This window comes from Dipodomys merriami, unplaced genomic scaffold (genome assembly GCF_024711535.1).
Source record: "Dipodomys merriami isolate MVZ:Mamm:240054 unplaced genomic scaffold, mDipMer1.0.p SCAF_32, whole genome shotgun sequence".
NCBI lineage: Eukaryota > Metazoa > Chordata > Mammalia > Rodentia > Heteromyidae > Dipodomys > Dipodomys merriami.
Genome location: NW_027204715.1, coordinates 17,338,739 through 17,349,646, shown reverse-complemented (window position 1 = coordinate 17,349,646; position 10,908 = coordinate 17,338,739).

Here is a 10,908-nt window from a genome sequence, read left to right as displayed (position 1 = left end):
ATTACTTGCACAATATTTAGAAATGCAGCTTGTTCATGCTGAAATTTGGATATTTGCTAAACAAAATAATTTCTATCACTTTATGCATACTATAGTAAGAGATAGTGTATACAAATGTGTACATAGGAAATATTTTGTAACATTTTTGGGCTGAAACTCTGCCTTAGAAGACTGAAACTCTGCCTTATTTTTCTTTTTTGAGAATGAAGTATTGTTCTTGGGATTCCAAGGAGTTCAAGTTAAAACTAGTGCTTGGGGAGCATGGAAGGCAGGCAACTGAGTAATGAGGAAATCGAGAAGATGCTTATAGATATTCTAAGTTTCATATTCTTCTATAGAATAAAAAGGGCAACTGAAGTATATAGAAAAGGGTTGTGGATTACTTAGATTCATAATGCTTAAAATTCCTACAGTGAGAATATATAGTTTTCCAACATGATACAGATAGATACATAGATAGATAGATAGATCCTATCATATATATATATATATATATATATATATATATATATATATATATATATATATATATATATATGATCTGTGTACACACTCTGGGCCTGGGCACTGTCCATGAGGTCTTTAGTTAAAGGCTAGAGCTCTACCCTTTAAGCCACAGCACCACTTCCAGTTTTCTGGTGGTTAATTGGAAATAAGAGTGTCACGGACTTTCCTGCCCCAGCTGGCTTTGAACCACAATCCTCAGATCTCAGCCTCCTGAGTAGCTAGGATTACAGACCTGAGCAACTGTCACCTGGCTACTGATACATAATTTTTATGTAATAAAATTCCCAAATTTAGGCAAGTATATGAATAATTATCCAAATTTCTCTCAAGCTCTTGGCAATCAAACTTATTTGTAACTTTACACCAAGATAATAAGTAATCTTGAGTAGTCAAAAATTTGAAGCAACTCAAATGTATTGGATACATAAAACCTAGTTAGCTTTTAAAATGTGTTTTAGTAACAAAATGTAACAGATAAAGATGTATACATCCAAATAGAAGGATCACAAGCAATTTATGTTTCAGGGTAAAAATCAAGGGAAAGAAAGTACAGCTACATGAAATTCTCAACAGCAAGTAAAAGATTTTTAAGCAGGGAAAATTGCTTAAAGCAAGAAAGTTGTTTAGATAGCTTGACAAAGAGATCCTTAGGTAAGGAAACATAATGATTTTGATACATAGATTAACTTTTAAATATTTGTGGCAGTGTATTTCTTGTGTGAATATAGATACACTGGGAGGTCATAATCACACTATATACAAATATATGTATATATGTATATATACATATGTGTATACACACACACACACACATTTGAAGACAACATAATGAAACACACTGAACTTTGCTTATGGAAGAGGAAAGAAGGGAAAGGTATGGGGATATAATGAAATGGTAAATTTGTTTCAACCACACTGTGCAAATCTATGCCATAACGATGGAATGTAGTTGTAAATGTTCTTATAAAATATCAATGTGTATTCCTTAAAATTAAAATGAAATTGACTTGAAATTTCTATTTGCACTACAGTTTTATGATTTATTAAACGCAAACTCTTTAGAAATAAACGTAATTGTATCTTACTACTGGGATTCAGAATACTAAAACCAAAATTACAAACATTTGTTATTTAGCTCCAATCATCATCATGTGTCATGATGCAAGAAAAAAATGCCTAAAATATCTGAAACATCACAGTTTATACAAGTTTACAGCTAGTCACTAATAGCTCTTTTCTATAATCTTGCCTACCAAGTTGGCCAAAATCTGATGATTTGTAGATAGCCCAAGCAGACAAACCTGAAGTAATCATATTTCCAATGCATTAGCCATAATCAGGAGCTGGACACATGTCTCAAGGTACAGAGCTCTATCCTTGATTGAGGAAGTCACATGAGAACACTAGGGCCTGAGTTTAAGCTACAGTAAACACACACACACACACACACACACACACACACACACACACACACAAACACACACACACACACACACACACACACACAAAATCATATTAGAATCCCCAGGTATATCCCATTAAAATCCTTTATTGCATTAACACAATCATTTTAGAATCTCCAGGCTTACCCCATTAAAATCCATGACTGCATTAATGAAATGGATATATGACATAGAACTTATATATGTGGTTGTGGCTTATAAATTTATTTTATTTTTGAGGCATTAAATCATAGGCATCTAAATTTAATATATATTACAAATTTATTACATGTGAGGGAATTATTCATGAGTAATTTTAACATTTCACTGAAATGATAGTTTATTTCATTTTTTCTTCTTTTTACTGTGACCATCTTTCTCTAATGGACATTCAACAAATCTGACTATAGAATTTATTTCCCACTGCATGTCAAAGTTAATTTATACAAAATTAAGCAAAGTTTAGATATCAACTGAAGTTTGACACAAAATTTGAAAATTCAACACACTCTCAATTTATATGAATAATGATTAATATGAAATGTCAATACTTGGTAATTATATTATCTGATCCTGAAAATAATTAACAACATTGTTCCAAACTGAATAAAAATAATGTTCAAGCATTGGGAAGATGAATCTATTCCACATCAACTCTCAGAATAGTAAGAATTATCCTAAATTAATACAGTGCCAGAGAGCCTTCTTTAATTATAGAAATGTTTTATAATTATGGATTTTTTTCCACAGATTATCACTAGTCACAGGTAGCTTTTGAGTACTTGAATTTTGATTAACATGACTGAGAAATTAGTGACAGTACTGGGCAGAAGAGGATCAGGATGAAAATGGGGGTAATTTTCAAATAGTACAATTATCCACAGGAGAGATATTAGCTATGATGAGAGACAGTGAAAAGGAATTTGTCATTTTGGACAAAATCCATTCCCTCAATTTATGGTCTTGAGAGAAAATTGATGTGTTTTTTTTTTAACAAAGATTTCTCACAAAGCTTTTAAAGGAAGCCTTGGTCAGATGCTATGAGAACTTTTCCTTTATAGGTAGAATGTTAGAAACTGTAATTACTTGCATTAACATAGGCTTATTTAACTGAATATTCTTAGCAACTCTCAACACTCTCCCAAATATTTTTACATACAAAAATATGACTCAAAAATAAAACTTAACTGTGATGCAAAGAAATGTCTTAAACTAATATTGGATAAAATATATTGCTCACTTAGGTGAATCACGCTCTTGGAAGGAATGTACTACATATTGTAAAGCACTTTGACTGCCAAAATTTATCATATAAAGACTGTTTCCTCTTTGTAGGTATGCTTCTTAACTTCAGTGGAAATAATCATTTTTATCCATGCTAGTTCTCACACTGGAATACTTGCTATAACCACTTGTTTTCAGACTCTAATTTCCCTTTATTATCGTCCATGGACAATGTTACCTCTTTTTTTGGTGAGATTAACTAAGATTCCCATGGTAGCAGTGATTTGCACAGCTCCATTTGCCTGTAACTTAGCTTGTTTGCTCAGTAAGGTTTTTGTTGGTGTTCTTGTTGTTGTTGCTATTGTTTTGAAGATTCCATATTGCATATGTATCTTGATATAAATCACTGGTTAATAATAATTAAAATGATCAATTTGTACTTTCTGGAAAGAAATAAAAACACGTTTGAATTCCAAAATCTTTGGGAGTGAGATTAGGATAATTGCATTTTGAGTCTAGCCCAGTTGAAAAAGTTCAAAAGACCCCTTTCTCAACATAAAAAAAAATCTCCATATTGTGGTAAATACCTTCAGCCTGAAGTATAAAAAAGGAGGCCTCTCTATAAACTAACCAGAGAACATTGGGCTGGAGGTAGATCTCAAGCAGCAGAGTGACTGCCTTGCAATTCTGAAGCCCTGAGTTCAAACCCCAGTATTGCCTAAATTATATTGAAAAAGTTACATGAGATAGTATAGGATATTCCAGAAACACAATTTTTCCCATAGTATAGGATATTCAAGAAACAGTTTTTTTCCCATTAAAGTTATTACATGTATCAGGCATTTTGTTGTTCAATCACAGAAAAAGATCTTCTCTGGAAAATTCCACTTTCCACTTCATAGAAAGTTTATCAGTGAAAATGTGGAAATAAAAATGGGATCTTTTATGTCATACATATGATAAACTTTGGAACTCATTATCTGTACAGAAACACAAGAGATTTCAATTATCATATTCTGATTTTGAAAAATCCAAATTCAATTTCCCTGTTACCAATATCAAGTTCTCCTCGTGGATAAATTAGCTCCTTGGGAACCATAGTTCCCAGGAAATTCAGCAGAGGAACCTGTGATTGATGGCTGAGCAGCCTCGCAGGCCTTCCAGCGAGTGCCTGTGGGTATCTAGGTACTTAAGCACTCCTGGAGTAAAGCAGAGTGCTCATCCTATGCAGTTTCACAAAAGATTCCATTCGGAGATTTCATAAGCTCTTTGACTTAGGAATAATATGAGATAAATTGGTTATAAATATAATGACAACAGAATTTAGAAGTGCAATTGCTTATTTAACTCAATTTGTCTATGAGTATAGGCCCTTATCATCATAAGGACACAAATGTTTTTCTTTCTTGCTATTGTTTCTAACATATTTATAAGATATTTCTTTGTTGCTTTGTATGTCCCTCCCCCATGGTATAACCCCTGTTTTCACTGTATTTGATGTTGATATAATTTGGAGAGGGGAAGGGGAAAAACAAATTGTTTAAATAGGGATACTTGTGGATGCATTGCAAAAAAGGGATGTACAATGTATGTCAAAAAACGAACTTTACAACTTTGGTGCGGGGGTGGGGTGGGTGGGATGGAAAGGGATGGGATGGGAGGGGAAACAAAGGAGGCAACAATGCTTGATAAGAAATGTACTCATTACCTTGCCCATGTAATTGTAACTCCTCTGTATGGTATTTTCACAACTAAAAAACAAACAAAACTCATAGAGATGCTATGGCATCACCTTATGCTTAACAATTTCCTAAATCCAACACATTTTAATAGTGAAGCCTAAATTTAATTGGCATTTAGTTCATAAATTCTTTTGTCGGTCATGGGGCTTGAACTCTGGGCCTGGGCTCTGTCCTGAGCTCTTCAGTTCAAGGCAAGCACTCTACCACTTGAACCACAGTACCACTTCCAGTTTCCTGGGATTAATTGGAGATGAGTCTCACGGAATTTCCTGCCTGGGCTGGCTTTGAACTGCAAGCCTCAGATCTCAGCCTCCTGAGTAGCCAGGATTATAGGTGTGAGCCACTTGAGCCCGGCTTAGTTCAAAAACTTTTTTTCTTCAAAAACTTTTAATCTTTTTTTCTTTTTTTGGTTTATTGGTTTGTTTATTATAATGCCAAGGTTCAAACTCAGTACCTTGCACATACAAGGGAAGCAATTTATCACTGAGTAATATTCTGGTTCTTGTTATATGGTGGTTGTAGTTGTTTTTAATTTTTAATTGTTATTATTAAAGTGATATACAAATGGGTTACCATTTCATAAGTCAGGTAATGATTACATCTATTATTGGGCAATGTAACCTCCTTTCTTAATTTTCTAGTAACATATAGATACTATATATCTATATATCATAGTAAAATATAGAGTTGCTAAAGCTAAACTATATAAAATTGATATAAAATGGGAATAAAATTGCTGAGAAGATAATAATTGAATATGTCTTTTAAACTTACATTCTTACCCATTAGGCAACAATACTAGAATGCATTTACTATTGCCTGAAAAATGAGTTTGGCCTATGTAGCTTGAATATGACAACATGATTATAATAATCTAATGAGAGACATGATTGATTGAAGAAATTTCTTTGGTTAAATGATCTTGAATTGACAAAGGATTTTTCACAGACAGCTGGACACTGGCGGTTTATGATTGTAATCCTACCTACTCTAGATCTGGAATCAAATGATTGCAGTTCAAAGCTGTCCCGGGTAAGAAAGTCCATGAGACTCTTATCTGTAATAAATCAGCAAAAAGCAAGAAGAGGAGGTATGGCTCCAGAGTGTTTATACCAACCTTAATCATAAAAGCCAAGCAAGTGCTTGAGGTCCTGATCTCAAACCTCAATGCTGGTACAAAAATCACAGAAAAAGCAATGTTTATAATTATCATGAACAAAAAGTGAAATAATGTTTGTAATGGAAGAAGAAAAATGTTAAACATACTTGCACAGAAATTCAAAACATCAATGAAAGGCTCAAAGTGCACAGAAATGACTCCCCTCACATAACAACCAATGCACCTTATTATGTAAAACTTTAATTCAAAGTGGCCAAGCATTAGTGGCTCACGCCTGTAATCCTAGCTACTGGGGAGGCTGAGATCTGAGGATCACGGTTCAAATCCTTCTAGGGCAGAAAAGTCCATGAGACTCTTAACTGCACTACACGACCAGACAACAGGAAGTAGTGCTATAGCTCAAGCAGTAGAGCACTTGCGTTGAGCTGAAGAGCACAGGGACAGCGCCCAGAGTTCAAACCCTATGACCAACACACACACAATAATTCAAAGTTAAAGTTTACACCTAATATCATTGGAGTTAATCATCACTTTTGAAAGTTATATGACATGCCTATTTCATGGAATAAAATTACACTTTAAATAAAAATATAGTTTACCAATATAAACAATCAGACCTACTGGATGACTTATAATATTACCAATTGGCTACACTGACATATTTTTCAAAATTGCCTTTGCTCTTTACGTCTTGTCATGACGGGTCAGAAAAAGATTCATGTATTATATAAATAGTAGAATTAAAGAACAGAAATATTATATTCCCTATTGACATGTAACATATACTGTACATTTCTTAAAAATCTGCTTCAGCCTAAGTGTTGATCTGATATACGTATATGAATATATATATATATAATTTGTTTTTGTTTATTTTCAGCAAGTATTAACATTGTACTGAAGGACTTGATTATATGCCCATACATATACACAATGTACTTTGAGTGAATGCACTACCTCTATCTTTTTCATTATTTTTAAATGAGTTTCAGTTTTCTATTACCATACACTTATATATATGTTGTGAGCATATCTTTTTTCTTATGACTGGCCCTATTATGAGGACCTCGGATATAGAATTCAAGGCTGTCAGTGTCAGAATTATGCAAATACAAGCGTACTATTTTGTCCAAAATGTAGCCTCTAAAATTAAGCATTATACAATACATAATGACAGGTTGAGAAAATTAAGATTACAGTATAAATGAAATATTTTACTGCCTCTACATTTAAAATACTGAGGGTGCCATTTGCATTCATGCATTTATTATATGTTTTTGATATGGATTGTCATTTTGCTCAAAGTGCTCTGAAACCCCTGAGCTCAATGAATTCTCCTGCCTGAGCCTCTTAAGTACACAGCATTGCAGGTGTGCATAATTGCACAGCCTTATTTTCATCCTGTATATTGACACTTAATGATCAGTACACTTTGGTTAATAAAGGTTTATACTGGGCACCAGTGATACATGCCTGCAGTCATAGCTGCTGGGAGCCCTTGCATGAGGTGATTGTTTCAGATTAGCATGGACAAACAAGTTCACAAGACCTCTTGACCCACCACTGGGTGCAATGGTATTTATTCAAAAATCTTTGAGACTCCATCTTAACTGAAGATGCTGAGAGTAATGGTGTCTGTTGTTGTCCCTGGTAAAATAGGAACATAGCAGTCCTTGTGTGAACCCCGGCGGGAAGCAAGTTTCTATTTCAAAAACCATTACAGCAAAATATGCTAGAAATGTGATCAGCAGTCAGCCTGCTTAGGAAGTATAGGGGTCTGAATGTATACCCTAATTAAATGAACAAATCTTAACTAAAGGTTGAGACATTCAATGTGCATGCGAACTAAGCAAGAATCTTTACCATTGGATTATACTCATAGTCATCAAGAGTATCAGTGTAATAAATAGTATTTTTGTCTCTGGAGTTTTGTAGTGTCTTGTTTTCAGATGATCTTCCATTGACATTTTTGTAAAATGTCATCAAAGGAGACCAATCAGATAGTGAGAGATTGTAATTTCCCTTAGCTTCTCAAACCCTGCAGAAGCCTACATTTCCATCAACATTTAGCTTTCTGACATGAAATATAGGGAACCACATGACTCTGCATATTTAAACCTTTCCACATTGAGTTTCACTCAGCCTTATTCTTGCCTCACACATTACTTTGATTGTGAATTCAGATGAATTTTCTATATTCTTTAATGGACTAGATTCCCAGTGAGCTTCCTAAATCATGAACCCTTCACCCTCTCAGGAATCTCCATTTTGGTTGGCTTAGCATGAGAAATAGGAAAGAAGAAGAAAGGAGGAGGAAGGAGAATAAGGGGGAGGAGGAGGAGGAGGAGGAGGGGGAGGAGGAGGGGGAGGAGGAGGAGGAGGGGGAGGAGGGGGAGGAGGAGGAGGAGGAGGAGGAGGAGGAGGAGGAGGAGGAGGAGGAGGAGGAGGACGACGACGACGACGACGACGACGACGAAGACGACGATGATGAGGAAGAAGGCAGCAATTTAACAATACAATTGAGATGTATTTTGGTTTCTTGATTGTGTCAAAACCCAGAAAGCCTTAGGAGTATTTGATCTGGCAATTTAATTTGTAGGGAGAGGTGGTATATTTTCTTTTATGTTGTATGAAATAGAAAAGGAATGCAGTTTTAATTAGTCCTGAACCCAAGAGAAAACAATTGGAATTGGATGAGTGATTACACCTGGGAGAGATTAAATATTTCAATCCACATAAGTAGTCTTAAAATCCAGAGGACCGAGATAGACATTGTGCCTGCATTTACAAAATAATATTCTTTCCAGGGGCTCTGCTGATGATTTTTCTAAAATTTAAATCATTCTTCATTATCTGATCAAGGTAAATTGGATGTTGTTTTAGAGGTTAAGACTAGAACCCAAGGTTGAATTCAGAAGCCTTGCTTTCAGCTCAATGGTTTGTTGGATGCCAGTTGGTGCTCTACCTTGTGTGTAACATCATCAGGAATTTTTTTCTGGTTAATTGGAAATAGAGTCTTGTGAACTATTATTCCTGGGCTGGCCTTTAATGAAGAAGCATAAAACATGTTTTCCCAGGGTTGGCTTCATCATATTCATTCACTGAGGTACTATGAGGCCACAGTAGCCCTGACTTTATTGAGTCTGGTTTATGCTTAAGCCTGCAGCAATTAATCCACAGAATGCATGTTTGGGGGCCATTTAGATATGGAAGAGATATATTCTAGAATCCGTGTTTTTGAAATTTGTAATGGCAACATTTCTCAGTTGTCTTTGGAGGAGTGTATGTATATTCTGAGATCTCATGCGAATTTAATTTTTATTGTCTTTTCCTCTTTGCTCTATAAACATCTCAGGAGAAAGAATTCTTGTCATCTATTTGACTTGACAGCATTCAATCCAATATTCAGTGATTTTGGTTTCACCAGAAATTATAAAACTAACACCCATTATGAAGATATGGGACAAGAAACTTTTCCTTTGAATAAGGACACTTTGTAAATGCAGATGGCTTCCACTTGATCTTAAATTCTCAGCTTTTTAGTGTTTTTATTATTTATTTATTATCCACTCAGGTAATCCTAATCCTTTATAATATTTTAATAATTTTGTACTTTTCTCTAACATTTAATTTTGTTTTATGAAATTTTTACTTTGCCAGTATGTAAATGCATTTCATGTGATCCCTAGAATATTTGAATGAAATTATTTTCTTAATTTTCTCTTCATGATATTCCTTATTAGAGTTTTGAAATACAAATTACTGCTAATTTTGTATGCTTCAAGTTTATTAACTTTTTATTTCTTACTGCTTTGGGTAAAAAGTGTAATGCACTCAAAATATAATTAATAAGGATATATTTTTACTGCTTCCTTAGGATATGAGTTTATTTTCTTTTTAGTTCCAATTACTCCATATCAAAATGTAACAGAAGCGTTCATTTTTATCCTTAAATCCAATGTTTGCTTTGGCTTTCTAAAGAAAAAACTTTATTATGTGGAGTTATATATTCCTACAATGGTTAGTCTTCTGAGCATTTTACTATGAAAGACTACTCATTACTTTCACATGCTCATTTTGTTTTTCAATCTATTAAAAATTTGTATAATTACAACCTTTTTCTCTTAGTATGGTGTACGTTTTTTATTTTAATATGTTGAAACATCTTCAAATGCTAGGGTTTAAATTCCTCTTGAATATGATTTATGTTCTTAACATTTTGTTAAATTTGGTATTCAAGTTTTGTGGAAGATTTTGTATTTGTTTACATATAGACACTCTCCTGTGATTTTCTTTAATTGGAAGTGAATAGTAAAGGAACCAATAGAATGAAAAGATACCTTACTGAGAAAACATTTTCCTTAGCATGTATTTGATAAAAGTTCATCTCCAAAATATATGAGGAGCTTATGTGTCATTTTCTGTGATGTGAATGCTTCTCTCCCCAAAGAATTCATTCATTAGGACTTAATTTCTAATACCTTGATATTAGAAGATTGGGCTACTGAGATTTGACTATGTCATGAGAGCTTTACTTTAATGAATATGCCTATTGGCCTTACAAAACAAACCAAAGAGCCAGCCAGTTCTTTCCTCATGAGCTTAAAATATGAAGAGATTCATCTGTGAAGATAGCAAAGTACTTCACCATGCTAACATAGTCTTCCCACACACACATCTTACCTTTATCTTACCTTTTCCAGCCTATGATACATACCTTTTCTTATAGCAGTTTAAATACACTAAGATATACCTCAACAGGAAAACAACAAAAGAAGAACATAAACTTATTTTAGTTTTCAATTACTGAAAATCATTTTTAATAGGGAAAGATTTTCTGTAGGCTTAAGTGTCAATTGATGGTCACATGGCC